A 12,740-nucleotide genomic window follows, 5' to 3' on the forward strand; every position below is an offset into this window, starting at 1 on the left:
TCACAGTCTCACAGCGCTGCAGCATGGGCTGGTACTGAAGACGCAGAGGCCACTCCATGAGGCCAGATGCGTCAACATGCGCTGGGAAAACAATCATCACACAGAAGCATCTTTGCAGCTTTCCTTTGATAGCTCAGTTGGTAGAGCAGAGGACTGTAGTAGCAATATGCAGCAAGATTATCCTTAGGTTGCTGGTTCAATTCCGGCTCGAAGGAGCTGGTGTTCTTTTGGATTAAGCAGCAATTCACTCAAACCAGCTCTCTTCACTTTATGATGCATCATGTTGCCCTGAAGACGCAGGACACCACTTTTCTCGTCTCAAACCTTAATGCACTCTGCATCCACCTTCACACAGCTGTTATGCTTGAGCATTTGTGTCTGCTCACCAGCAGAGAGTGCCATTGAGCAGCAACACTTCAAAGCACTCAGCACTCCCTTTCAGGCAAAACAAGTTGGCTATCAGTCAGACAGCGCTCTCGCCTGCTCCCTCACACACAGGGCGGCCGCTACTTGCCGGTCACCTCGCTTCCCTTCCGTGGTCTCGTGCTCTTCTCGGCTTCTTTCTTCGTTACTGTGGCTTCCCGTCCTGCTGTTGCTCGCTCGATGCTGCTCCGCAATGTCGATTGGATACAATGCATTGAAGGAGTGGGCCAATCCTCAAATAGGTTTTCTCTGATGGTCGTGGAGCAGCTTGGAGACGAGTGCGAAAAGGCGACTGAGAAGCAAACGAGGCTCAACTGCAAGAAGCTACTGGGGAATTAGCTCAAATGGTAGAGCGCTTGCTTCGCATGTGAGAGGTAGCGGGATCGATGCCCGCATTCTCCACTCTGCTTTTGGCTCAGGGCAATTCTCCAGAAAGAAACGTGATCTCACGTGTCACTCACTGAGTTCACGGCAGATGGGCCAAAGCCCAGCAAACCATTTTCTGCCATGTCAGAAGCAAGACTTCTTGATTTTTGCAAAGATGGATATATGAGGTGAGAGAAGCCAAAAGAATTTGTACAGTACATTCAAAAGCAGTTCAGTATGTTTAGCTGCGGTCAGCAATCCCATACATTACATTTGGGTGCTGACGGCAGTTCCGTTCTATACATTTATTTGCTTTTCAGATCAAGTACAATACGGGATACCTTGTAGTACATTCAACAAAATTACATTACATGTGTCACTATACAGTACACGGAATGGGTGACGGTACGTTTACATTTTTTTCTTTTCAACGTGCATTACGAAACAGACCTTACATTGTACATGGCACTACATAGGTGTTTGCAGATCATGGTGCTCCATGTACACGAAAAAGAAGTTGCAAGTACAGCCCGAGGGGAGTTGTGTACTGATTCCTGCCCCCGGGTTTACCGTGGCAGAAGGCCTTTAAACTGTGGCCCTTCCCCACCGTGCCTTTGCGGCGACTGTACCAATTTTAAGTGCGTCCCTCAGCACGTAATCCTGGATCTTGGATTGCGCCAGTCTGCAACACGCAGACGTGGGCAGCAACACTTCAAAGCACTCAGCACTCCCTTTCAGGCAAAACAAGTTGGCTATCAGTCAGACAGCGCTCTCGCCTGCTCCCTCACACACAGGGCGGCCGCTACTTGCCGGTCACCTCGCTTCCCTTCCGTGGTCTCGTGCTCTTCTCGGCTTCTTTCTTCGTTACTGTGGCTTCCCGTCCTGCTGTTGCTCGCTCGATGCTGCTCCGCAATGTCGATTGGATACAAGGAGTGGGCTAGTCCTCAAATAGGTTTTCTCTGATGGTCGTGGAGCAGCTTGGAGACGAGTGCGAAAAGGCGACTGAGAAGCAAACGAGGGCAACCTGCAAGAAGCTGCTGGGGAATTAGCTCAAATGGTAGAGCGCTCGCTTAGCATGTGAGAGGTAGCGGGATCGATGCCCGCATTCTCCACTCTGCTTTTGGCTCAGGGCAATTCTCCAGAAAGAAACGTGGTCTCACGTGTCACTGAGTTCACGCCAGATGGGTCAAAGCACAGCAAACTTTTTTCTGCCATGTCATAAGCAAGACTTCTTGATTTTTGCAAAGGTGGATATATGAAGTGAAAGAAGCTAAAAGAACGACTTTTTAGCATTGATTCCTTTTCTGAGCATTTAACTCAGGACCTTCGATTGAGCAGACTGATACATACGCTGCCTGCTGCACGAAGAAGGCACTTGCCATGCAAGCCGCCAGGCAGCACGACCAAGTAGGGCAGCTTGCAAGGTCTTTAAATTCATAATGCACAGCTTGCAAAAAATCTGCGAGCCTGATAAGAAGTCAAAGCTACACTCTTGTGATTGTTAGTCACACGCGTTTTCCAGGCTGTAAAGAGTAGCTGGCGGTTCACAGTCTCACAGCGCTGCAGCATGGGCTGGTACTGAAGACGCAGAGGCCACTCCATGAGGCCAGATGCGTCAACATGCGCTGGGAAAACAATCATCACACAGAAGCATCTTTGCAGCTTTCCTTTGATAGCTCAGTTGGTAGAGCAGAGGACTGTAGTAGCAATATGCAGCAAGATTATCCTTAGGTTGCTGGTTCAATTCCGGCTCGAAGGAGCTGGTGTTCTTTTGGATTAAGCAGCAATTCACTCAAACCAGCTCTCTTCACTTTATGATGCATCATGTTGCCCTGAAGACGCAGGACACCACTTTTCTCGTCTCAAACCTTAATGCACTCTGCATCCACCTTCACACAGCTGTTATGCTTGAGCATTTGTGTCTGCTCACCAGCAGAGAGTGCCATTGAGCAGCAACACTTCAAAGCACTCAGCACTCCCTTTCAGGCAAAACAAGTTGGCTATCAGTCAGACAGCGCTCTCGCCTGCTCCCTCACACACAGGGCGGCCGCTACTTGCCGGTCACCTCGCTTCCCTTCCGTGGTCTCGTGCTCTTCTCGGCTTCTTTCTTCGTTACTGTGGCTTCCCGTCCTGCTGTTGCTCGCTCGATGCTGCTCCGCAATGTCGATTGGATACAATGCATTGAAGGAGTGGGCCAATCCTCAAATAGGTTTTCTCTGATGGTCGTGGAGCAGCTTGGAGACGAGTGCGAAAAGGCGACTGAGAAGCAAACGAGGCTCAACTGCAAGAAGCTACTGGGGAATTAGCTCAAATGGTAGAGCGCTTGCTTCGCATGTGAGAGGTAGCGGGATCGATGCCCGCATTCTCCACTCTGCTTTTGGCTCAGGGCAATTCTCCAGAAAGAAACGTGATCTCACGTGTCACTCACTGAGTTCACGGCAGATGGGCCAAAGCCCAGCAAACCATTTTCTGCCATGTCAGAAGCAAGACTTCTTGATTTTTGCAAAGATGGATATATGAGGTGAGAGAAGCCAAAAGAATTTGTACAGTACATTCAAAAGCAGTTCAGTATGTTTAGCTGCGGTCAGCAATCCCATACATTACATTTGGGTGCTGACGGCAGTTCCGTTCTATACATTTCCTTGCTTTTCAGATCAAGTACAATACGGGATACCTTGTAGTACATTCAACAAAATTACATTACATGTGTCACTATACAGTACACGGAATGGGTGACGGTACGTTTACATTTTTTTCTTTTCAACGTGCATTACGAAACAGACCTTACATTGTACATGGCACTACATAGGTGTTTGCAGATCATGGTGCTCCATGTACACGAAAAAGAAGTTGCAAGTACAGCCCGAGGGGAGTTGTGTACTGATTCCTGCCCCCGGGTTTACCGTGGCAGAAGGCCTTTAAACTGTGGCCCTTCCCCACCGTGCCTTTGCGGCGACTGTACCAATTTTAAGTGCGTCCCTCGGCACGTAATCCTGGATCTTGGATTGCGCCAGTCTGCAACACGCAGACGTGGGCAGCAACACTTCAAAGCACTCAGCACTCCCTTTCAGGCAAAACAAGTTGGCTATCAGTCAGACAGCGCTCTCGCCTGCTCCCTCACACACAGGGCGGCCGCTACTTGCCGGTCACCTCGCTTCCCTTTCGCGGTCTCGTGCTCTTCTCGGCTTCTTTCTTCGTTACTGTGGCTTCGCGTCCTGCTGTTGCTCGCTCGCTGCTGCTCCGCAATGTCGATTGGATACAAGGAGTGGGCTAGTCCTCAAATAGGTTTTCTCTGATGGTCGTGGAGCAGCTTGGAGACGAGTGCGAAAAGGCGACTGAGAATAAACGAGGGCAACCTGCAAGAAGCTGCTGGGGAATTAGCTCAAATGGTAGAGCGCTCGCTTAGCACGTGAGAGGTAGCGGGATTGATGCCCGCATTCTCCACTCTGCTTTTGGCTCAGGGCAATTCTCCAGAAAGAAACGTGGTCTCACGTGTCACTGAGTTCACGCCAGATGGGTCAAAGCACAGCAAACTTTTTTCTGCCATGTCATAAGCAAGACTTCTTGATTTTTGCAAAGGTGGATATATGAAGTGAAAGAAGCTAAAAGAACGACTTTTTAGCATTGATTCCTTTTCTGAGCATTTAACTCAGGACCTTCGATTGAGCAGACTGATACATACGCTGCCTGCTGCACGAAGAAGGCACTTGCCATGCAAGCCGCCAGGCAGCACGACCAAGTAGGGCAGCTTGCAAGGTCTTTAAATTCATAATGCACAGCTTGCAAAAAATCTGCGAGCCTGATAAGAAGTCAAAGCTACACTCTTGTGATTGTTAGTCACACGCGTTTTCCAGGCTGTAAAGAGTAGCTGGCGGTTCACAGTCTCACAGCGCTGCAGCATGGGCTGGTACTGAAGACGCACAGGCCACTCCATGAGGCCAGATGCGTCAACATGCGCTGGGAAAACAATCATCACACAGAAGCATCTTTGCAGCTTTCCTTTGATAGCTCAGTTGGTGGAGCAGAGGACTGTAGTAGCAATATGCAGCAAGATTATCCTTAGGTTGCTGGTTCAATTCCGGCTCGAAGGAGCTGGTGTTCTTTTGGATTAAGCAGCAATTCACTCAAACCAGCTCTCTTCACTTTATGATGCATCATGTTGCCCTGAAGACGCAGGACACCACTTTTCTCGTCTCAAACCTTAATGCACTCTGCATCCACCTTCACACAGCTGTTATGCTTGAGCATTTGTGTCTGCTCACCAGCAGAGAGTGCCATTGAGCAGCAACACTTCAAAGCACTCAGCACTCCCTTTCAGGCAAAACAAGTTGGCTATCAGTCAGACAGCGCTCTCGCCTGCTCCCTCACACACAGGGCGGCCGCTACTTGCCGGTCACCTCGCTTCCCTTCCGTGGTCTCGTGCTCTTCTCGGCTTCTTTCTTCGTTACTGTGGCTTCCCGTCCTGCTGTTGCTCGCTCGATGCTGCTCCGCAATGTCGATTGGATACAATGCATTGAAGGAGTGGGCCAATCCTCAAATAGGTTTTCTCTGATGGTCGTGGAGCAGCTTGGAGACGAGTGCGAAAAGGCGACTGAGAAGCAAACGAGGCTCAACTGCAAGAAGCTACTGGGGAATTAGCTCAAATGGTAGAGCGCTTGCTTCGCATGTGAGAGGTAGCGGGATCGATGCCCGCATTCTCCACTCTGCTTTTGGCTCAGGGCAATTCTCCAGAAAGAAACGTGATCTCACGTGTCACTCACTGAGTTCACGGCAGATGGGCCAAAGCCCAGCAAACCATTTTCTGCCATGTCAGAAGCAAGACTTCTTGATTTTTGCAAAGATGGATATATGAGGTGAGAGAAGCCAAAAGAATTTGTACAGTACATTCAAAAGCAGTTCAGTATGTTTAGCTGCGGTCAGCAATCCCATACATTACATTTGGGTGCTGACGGCAGTTCCGTTCTATACATTTATTTGCTTTTCAGATCAAGTACAATACGGGATACCTTGTAGTACATTCAACAAAATTACATTACATGTGTCACTATACAGTACACGGAATGGGTGACGGTACGTTTACATTTTTTTCTTTTCAACGTGCATTACGAAACAGACCTTACATTGTACATGGCACTACATAGGTGTTTGCAGATCATGGTGCTCCATGTACACGAAAAAGAAGTTGCAAGTACAGCCCGAGGGGAGTTGTGTACTGATTCCTGCCCCCGGGTTTACCGTGGCAGAAGGCCTTTAAACTGTGGCCCTTCCCCACCGTGCCTTTGCGGCGACTGTACCAATTTTAAGTGCGTCCCTCAGCACGTAATCCTGGATCTTGGATTGCGCCAGTCTGCAACACGCAGACGTGGGCAGCAACACTTCAAAGCACTCAGCACTCCCTTTCAGGCAAAACAAGTTGGCTATCAGTCAGACAGCGCTCTCGCCTGCTCCCTCACACACAGGGCGGCCGCTACTTGCCGGTCACCTCGCTTCCCTTTCGCGGTCTCGTGCTCTTCTCGGCTTCTTTCTTCGTTACTGTGGCTTCGCGTCCTGCTGTTGCTCGCTCGCTGCTGCTCCGCAATGTCGATTGGATACAAGGAGTGGGCTAGTCCTCAAATAGGTTTTCTCTGATGGTCGTGGAGCAGCTTGGAGACGAGTGCGAAAAGGCGACTGAGAAGCAAACGAGGGCAACCTGCAAGAAGCTGCTGGGGAATTAGCTCAAATGGTAGAGCGCTCGCTTAGCATGTGAGAGGTAGCGGGATCGATGCCCGCATTCTCCACTCTGCTTTTGGCTCAGGGCAATTCTCCAGAAAGAAACGTGGTCTCACGTGTCACTGAGTTCACGCCAGATGGGTCAAAGCACAGCAAACTTTTTTCTGCCATGTCATAAGCAAGACTTCTTGATTTTTGCAAAGGTGGATATATGAAGTGAAAGAAGCTAAAAGAACGACTTTTTAGCATTGATTCCTTTTCTGAGCATTTAACTCAGGACCTTCGATTGAGCAGACTGATACATACGCTGCCTGCTGCACGAAGAAGGCACTTGCCATGCAAGCCGCCAGGCAGCACGACCAAGTAGGGCAGCTTGCAAGGCCTTTAAATTCATAATGCACAGCTTGCAAAAAATCTGCGAGCCTGATAAGAAGTCAAAGCTACACTCTTGTGATTGTTAGTCACACGCGTTTTCCAGGCTGTAAAGAGTAGCTGGCGGTTCACAGTCTCACAGCGCTGCAGCATGGGCTGGTACTGAAGACGCACAGGCCACTCCATGAGGCCAGATGCGTCAACATGCGCTGGGAAAACAATCATCACACAGAAGCATCTTTGCAGCTTTCCTTTGATAGCTCAGTTGGTAGAGCAGAGGACTGTAGTAGCAATATGCAGCAAGATTATCCTTAGGTTGCTGGTTCAATTCCGGCTCGAAGGAGCTGGTGTTCTTTTGGATTAAGCAGCAATTCACTCAAACCAGCTCTCTTCACTTTATGATGCATCATGTTGCCCTGAAGACGCAGGACACCACTTTTCTCGTCTCAAACCTTAATGCACTCTGCATCCACCTTCACACAGCTGTTATGCTTGAGCATTTGTGTCTGCTCACCAGCAGAGAGTGCCATTGAGCAGCAACACTTCAAAGCACTCAGCACTCCCTTTCAGGCAAAACAAGTTGGCTATCAGTCAGACAGCGCTCTCGCCTGCTCCCTCACACACAGGGCGGCCGCTACTTGCCGGTCACCTCGCTTCCCTTCCGTGGTCTCGTGCTCTTCTCGGCTTCTTTCTTCGTTACTGTGGCTTCCCGTCCTGCTGTTGCTCGCTCGATGCTGCTCCGCAATGTCGATTGGATACAATGCATTGAAGGAGTGGGCCAATCCTCAAATAGGTTTTCTCTGATGGTCGTGGAGCAGCTTGGAGACGAGTGCGAAAAGGCGACTGAGAAGCAAACGAGGCTCAACTGCAAGAAGCTACTGGGGAATTAGCTCAAATGGTAGAGCGCTTGCTTAGCATGTGAGAGGTAGCGGGATCGATGCCCGCATTCTCCACTCTGCTTTTGGCTCAGGGCAATTCTCCAGAAAGAAACGTGATCTCACGTGTCACTCACTGAGTTCACGGCAGATGGGCCAAAGCCCAGCAAACCATTTTCTGCCATGTCAGAAGCAAGACTTCTTGATTTTTGCAAAGATGGATATATGAGGTGAGAGAAGCAAAAGAATTTGTACAGTACATTCAAAAGCAGTTCAGTATGTTTAGCTGCGGTCAGCAATCCCATACATTACATTTGGGTGCTGACGGCAGTTCCGTTCTATATATTTATTTGCTTTTCAGATCAAGTACAATACGGGATACCTTGTAGTACATTCAACAAAATTACATTACATGTGTCACTATACAGTACACGGAATGGGTGACGGTACGTTTACATTTTTTTCTTTTCAACGTGCATTACGAAACAGACCTTACATTGTACATGGCACTACATAGGTGTTTGCAGATCATGGTGCTCCATGTACACGAAAAAGAAGTTGCAAGTACAGCCCGAGGGGAGTTGTGTACTGATTCCTGCCCCCGGGTTTACCGTGGCAGAAGGCCTTTAAACTGTGGCCCTTCCCCACCGTGCCTTTGCGGCGACTGTACCAATTTTAAGTGCGTCCCTCAGCACGTAATCCTGGATCTTGGATTGCGCCAGTCTGCAACACGCAGACGTGGGCAGCAACACTTCAAAGCACTCAGCACTCCCTTTCAGGCAAAACAAGTTGGCTATCAGTCAGACAGCGCTCTCGCCTGCTCCCTCACACACAGGGCGGCCGCTACTTGCCGGTCACCTCGCTTCCCTTTCGCGGTCTCGTGCTCTTCTCGGCTTCTTTCTTCGTTACTGTGGCTTCGCGTCCTGCTGTTGCTCGCTCGCTGCTGCTCCGCAATGTCGATTGGATACAAGGAGTGGGCTAGTCCTCAAATAGGTTTTCTCTGATGGTCGTGGAGCAGCTTGGAGACGAGTGCGAAAAGGCGACTGAGAAGCAAACGAGGGCAACCTGCAAGAAGCTGCTGGGGAATTAGCTCAAATGGTAGAGCGCTCGCTTAGCATGTGAGAGGTAGCGGGATCGATGCCCGCATTCTCCACTCTGCTTTTGGCTCAGGGCAATTCTCCAGAAAGAAACGTGGTCTCACGTGTCACTGAGTTCACGCCAGATGGGTCAAAGCACAGCAAACTTTTTTCTGCCATGTCATAAGCAAGACTTCTTGATTTTTGCAAAGGTGGATATATGAAGTGAAAGAAGCTAAAAGAACGACTTTTTAGCACTGATTCCTTTTCTGAGCATTTAACTCAGGACCTTCGATTGAGCAGACTGATACATACGCTGCCTGCTGCACGAAGAAGGCACTTGCCATGCAAGCCGCCAGGCAGCACGACCAAGTAGGGCAGCTTGCAAGGTTTTTGTAAATTCATAATGCACAGCTTGCAAAAAATCTGCGAGCCTGATAAGAAGTCAAAGCTACACTCTTGTGATTGTTAGTCACACGCGTTTTCCAGGCTGTACAGAGTAGCTGGCGGTTCACAGTCTCACAGCGCTGCAGCATTGGCTGGTACTGAAGACGCACAGGCCACTCCATGAGGCCAGATGCGTCAACATGCGCTGGGAAAACAATCATCACACAGAAGCATCTTTGCAGCTTTCCTTTGATAGCTCAGTTGGTAGAGCAGAGGACTGTAGTAGCAATATGCAGCAAGATTATCCTTAGGTTGCTGGTTCAATTCCGGCTCGAAGGAGCTGGTGTTCTTTTGGATTAAGCAGCAATTCACTCAAACCAGCTCTCTTCACTTTATGATGCATCATGTTGCCCTGAAGACGCAGGACACCACTTTTCTCGTCTCAAACCTTAATGCACTCTGCATCCACCTTCACACAGCTGTTATGCTTGAGCATTTGTGTCTGCTCACCAGCAGAGAGTGCCATTGAGCAGCAACACTTCAAAGCACTCAGCACTCCCTTTCAGGCAAAACAAGTTGGCTATCAGTCAGACAGCGCTCTCGCCTGCTCCCTCACACACAGGGCGGCCGCTACTTGCCGGTCACCTCGCTTCCCTTCCGTGGTCTCGTGCTCTTCTCGGCTTCTTTCTTCGTTACTGTGGCTTCCCGTCCTGCTGTTGCTCGCTCGATGCTGCTCCGCAATGTCGATTGGATACAATGCATTGAAGGAGTGGGCCAATCCTCAAATAGGTTTTCTCTGATGGTCGTGGAGCAGCTTGGAGACGAGTGCGAAAAGGCGACTGAGAAGCAAACGAGGCTCAACTGCAAGAAGCTACTGGGGAATTAGCTCAAATGGTAGAGCGCTTGCTTCGCATGTGAGAAGTAGCGGGATCGATGCCCGCATTCTCCACTCTGCTTTTGGCTCAGGGCAATTCTCCAGAAAGAAACGTGATCTCACGTGTCACTCACTGAGTTCACGGCAGATGGGCCAAAGCCCAGCAAACCATTTTCTGCCATGTCAGAAGCAAGACTTCTTGATTTTTGCAAAGATGGATATATGAGGTGAGAGAAGCCAAAAGAATTTGTACAGTACATTCAAAAGCAGTTCAGTATGTTTAGCTGCGGTCAGCAATCCCATACATTACATTTGGGTGCTGACGGCAGTTCCGTTCTATACATTTATTTGCTTTTCAGATCAAGTACAATACGGGATACCTTGTAGTACATTCAACAAAATTACATTACATGTGTCACTATACAGTACACGGAATGGGTGACGGTACGTTTAAATTTTTTTCTTTTCAACGTGCATTACGAAACAGACCTTACATTGTACATGGCACTACATAGGTGTTTGCAGATCATGGTGCTCCATGTACACGAAAAAGAAGTTGCAAGTACAGCCCGAGGGGAGTTGTGTACTGATTCCTGCCCCCGGGTTTACCGTGGCAGAAGGCCTTTAAACTGTGGCCCTTCCCCACCGTGCCTTTGCGGCGACTGTACCAATTTTAAGTGCGTCCCTCAGCACGTAATCCTGGATCTTGGATTGCGCCAGTCTGCAACACGCAGACGTGGGCAGCAACACTTCAAAGCACTCAGCACTCCCTTTCAGGCAAAACAAGTTGGCTATCAGTCAGACAGCGCTCTCGCCTGCTCCCTCACACACAGGGCGGCCGCTACTTGCCGGTCACCTCGCTTCCCTTTCGCGGTCTCGTGCTCTTCTCGGCTTCTTTCTTCGTTACTGTGGCTTCGCGTCCTGCTGTTGCTCGCTCGCTGCTGCTCCGCAATGTCGATTGGATACAAGGAGTGGGCTAGTCCTCAAATAGGTTTTCTCTGATGGTCGTGGAGCAGCTTGGAGACGAGTGCGAAAAGGCGACTGAGAAGCAAACGAGGGCAACCTGCAAGAAGCTGCTGGGGAATTAGCTCAAATGGTAGAGCGCTCGCTTAGCATGTGAGAGGTAGCGGGATCGATGCCCGCATTCTCCACTCTGCTTTTGGCTCAGGGCAATTCTCCAGAAAGAAACGTGGTCTCACGTGTCACTGAGTTCACGCCAGATGGGTCAAAGCACAGCAAACTTTTTTCTGCCATGTCATAAGCAAGACTTCTTGATTTTTGCAAAGGTGGATATATGAAGTGAAAGAAGCTAAAAGAACGACTTTTTAGCACTGATTCCTTTTCTGAGCATTTAACTCAGGACCTTCGATTGAGCAGACTGATACATACGCTGCCTGCTGCACGAAGAAGGCACTTGCCATGCAAGCCGCCAGGCAGCACGACCAAGTAGGGCAGCTTGCAAGGTCTTTAAATTCATAATGCACAGCTTGCAAAAAATGTGCGAGCCTGATAAGAAGTCAAAGCTACACTCTTGTGATTGTTAGTCACACGCGTTTTCCAGGCTGTAAAGAGTAGCTGGCGGTTCACAGTCTCACAGCGCTGCAGCATGGGCTGGTACTGAAGACGCACAGGCCACTCCATGAGGCCAGATGCGTCAACATGCGCTGGGAAAACAATCATCACACAGAAGCATCTTTGCAGCTTTCCTTTGATAGCTCAGTTGGTAGAGCAGAGGACTGTAGTAGCAATATGCAGCAAGATTATCCTTAGGTTGCTGGTTCAATTCCGGCTCGAAGGAGCTGGTGTTCTTTTGGATTAAGCAGCAATTCACTCAAACCAGCTCTCTTCACTTTATGATGCATCATGTTGCCCTGAAGACGCAGGACACCACTTTTCTCGTCTCAAACCTTAATGCACTCTGCATCCACCTTCACACAGCTGTTATGCTTGAGCATTTGTGTCTGCTCACCAGCAGAGAGTGCCATTGAGCAGCAACACTTCAAAGCACTCAGCACTCCCTTTCAGGCAAAACAAGTTGGCTATCAGTCAGACAGCGCTCTCGCCTGCTCCCTCACACACAGGGCGGCCGCTACTTGCCGGTCACCTCGCTTCCCTTCCGTGGTCTCGTGCTCTTCTCGGCTTCTTTCTTCGTTACTGTGGCTTCCCGTCCTGCTGTTGCTCGCTCGATGCTGCTCCGCAATGTCGATTGGATACAATGCATTGAAGGAGTGGGCCAATCCTCAAATAGGTTTTCTCTGATGGTCGTGGAGCAGCTTGGAGACGAGTGCGAAAAGGCGACTGAGAAGCAAACGAGGCTCAACTGCAAGAAGCTACTGGGGAATTAGCTCAAATGGTAGAGCGCTTGCTTCGCATGTGAGAGGTAGCGGGATCGATGCCCGCATTCTCCACTCTGCTTTTGGCTCAGGGCAATTCTCCAGAAAGAAACGTGATCTCACGTGTCACTCACTGAGTTCACGGCAGATGGGCCAAAGCCCAGCAAACCATTTTCTGCCATGTCAGAAGCAAGACTTCTTGATTTTTGCAAAGATGGATATATGAGGTGAGAGAAGCCAAAAGAATTTGTACAGTACATTCAAAAGCAGTTCAGTATGTTTAGCTGCGGTCAGCAATCCCATACATTACATTTGGGTGCTGACG

General features: G+C 49.4%; 6 non-coding genes across 6 annotated transcripts; all 6 read left to right on the forward strand.

The window, feature by feature from the left end:
* Positions 1 to 122: 122 nt before the first annotated feature.
* trnay-gua (transfer RNA tyrosine (anticodon GUA)) lies at positions 123 to 215 on the forward strand. Its single transcript has 2 exons — positions 123 to 159; positions 180 to 215. It is a non-coding gene; the product is annotated as a tRNA-Tyr (tRNA).
* Positions 216 to 2,455: 2,240 nt separating this feature from the next.
* On the forward strand, positions 2,456 to 2,548 carry trnay-gua (transfer RNA tyrosine (anticodon GUA)). The gene is made up of 2 exons: positions 2,456 to 2,492; positions 2,513 to 2,548. It is a non-coding gene; the product is annotated as a tRNA-Tyr (tRNA).
* Positions 2,549 to 4,787: 2,239 nt separating this feature from the next.
* trnay-gua (transfer RNA tyrosine (anticodon GUA)) lies at positions 4,788 to 4,880 on the forward strand. The gene is made up of 2 exons: positions 4,788 to 4,824; positions 4,845 to 4,880. It is a non-coding gene; the product is annotated as a tRNA-Tyr (tRNA).
* Positions 4,881 to 7,120: 2,240 nt separating this feature from the next.
* On the forward strand, positions 7,121 to 7,213 carry trnay-gua (transfer RNA tyrosine (anticodon GUA)). The gene is made up of 2 exons: positions 7,121 to 7,157; positions 7,178 to 7,213. It is a non-coding gene; the product is annotated as a tRNA-Tyr (tRNA).
* Positions 7,214 to 9,454: 2,241 nt separating this feature from the next.
* Positions 9,455 to 9,547, forward strand: trnay-gua (transfer RNA tyrosine (anticodon GUA)). The gene is made up of 2 exons: positions 9,455 to 9,491; positions 9,512 to 9,547. It is a non-coding gene; the product is annotated as a tRNA-Tyr (tRNA).
* A 2,240-nt stretch (positions 9,548 to 11,787) lies between these two features.
* trnay-gua (transfer RNA tyrosine (anticodon GUA)) lies at positions 11,788 to 11,880 on the forward strand. The gene is made up of 2 exons: positions 11,788 to 11,824; positions 11,845 to 11,880. It is a non-coding gene; the product is annotated as a tRNA-Tyr (tRNA).
* The last annotated feature ends 860 nt before the right edge of the window (positions 11,881 to 12,740 follow it).

The sequence above is a fragment of the Pristiophorus japonicus genome, unplaced genomic scaffold (genome assembly GCF_044704955.1).
Source record: "Pristiophorus japonicus isolate sPriJap1 unplaced genomic scaffold, sPriJap1.hap1 HAP1_SCAFFOLD_429, whole genome shotgun sequence".
Taxonomy (NCBI): Eukaryota; Metazoa; Chordata; class Chondrichthyes; family Pristiophoridae; genus Pristiophorus; species Pristiophorus japonicus.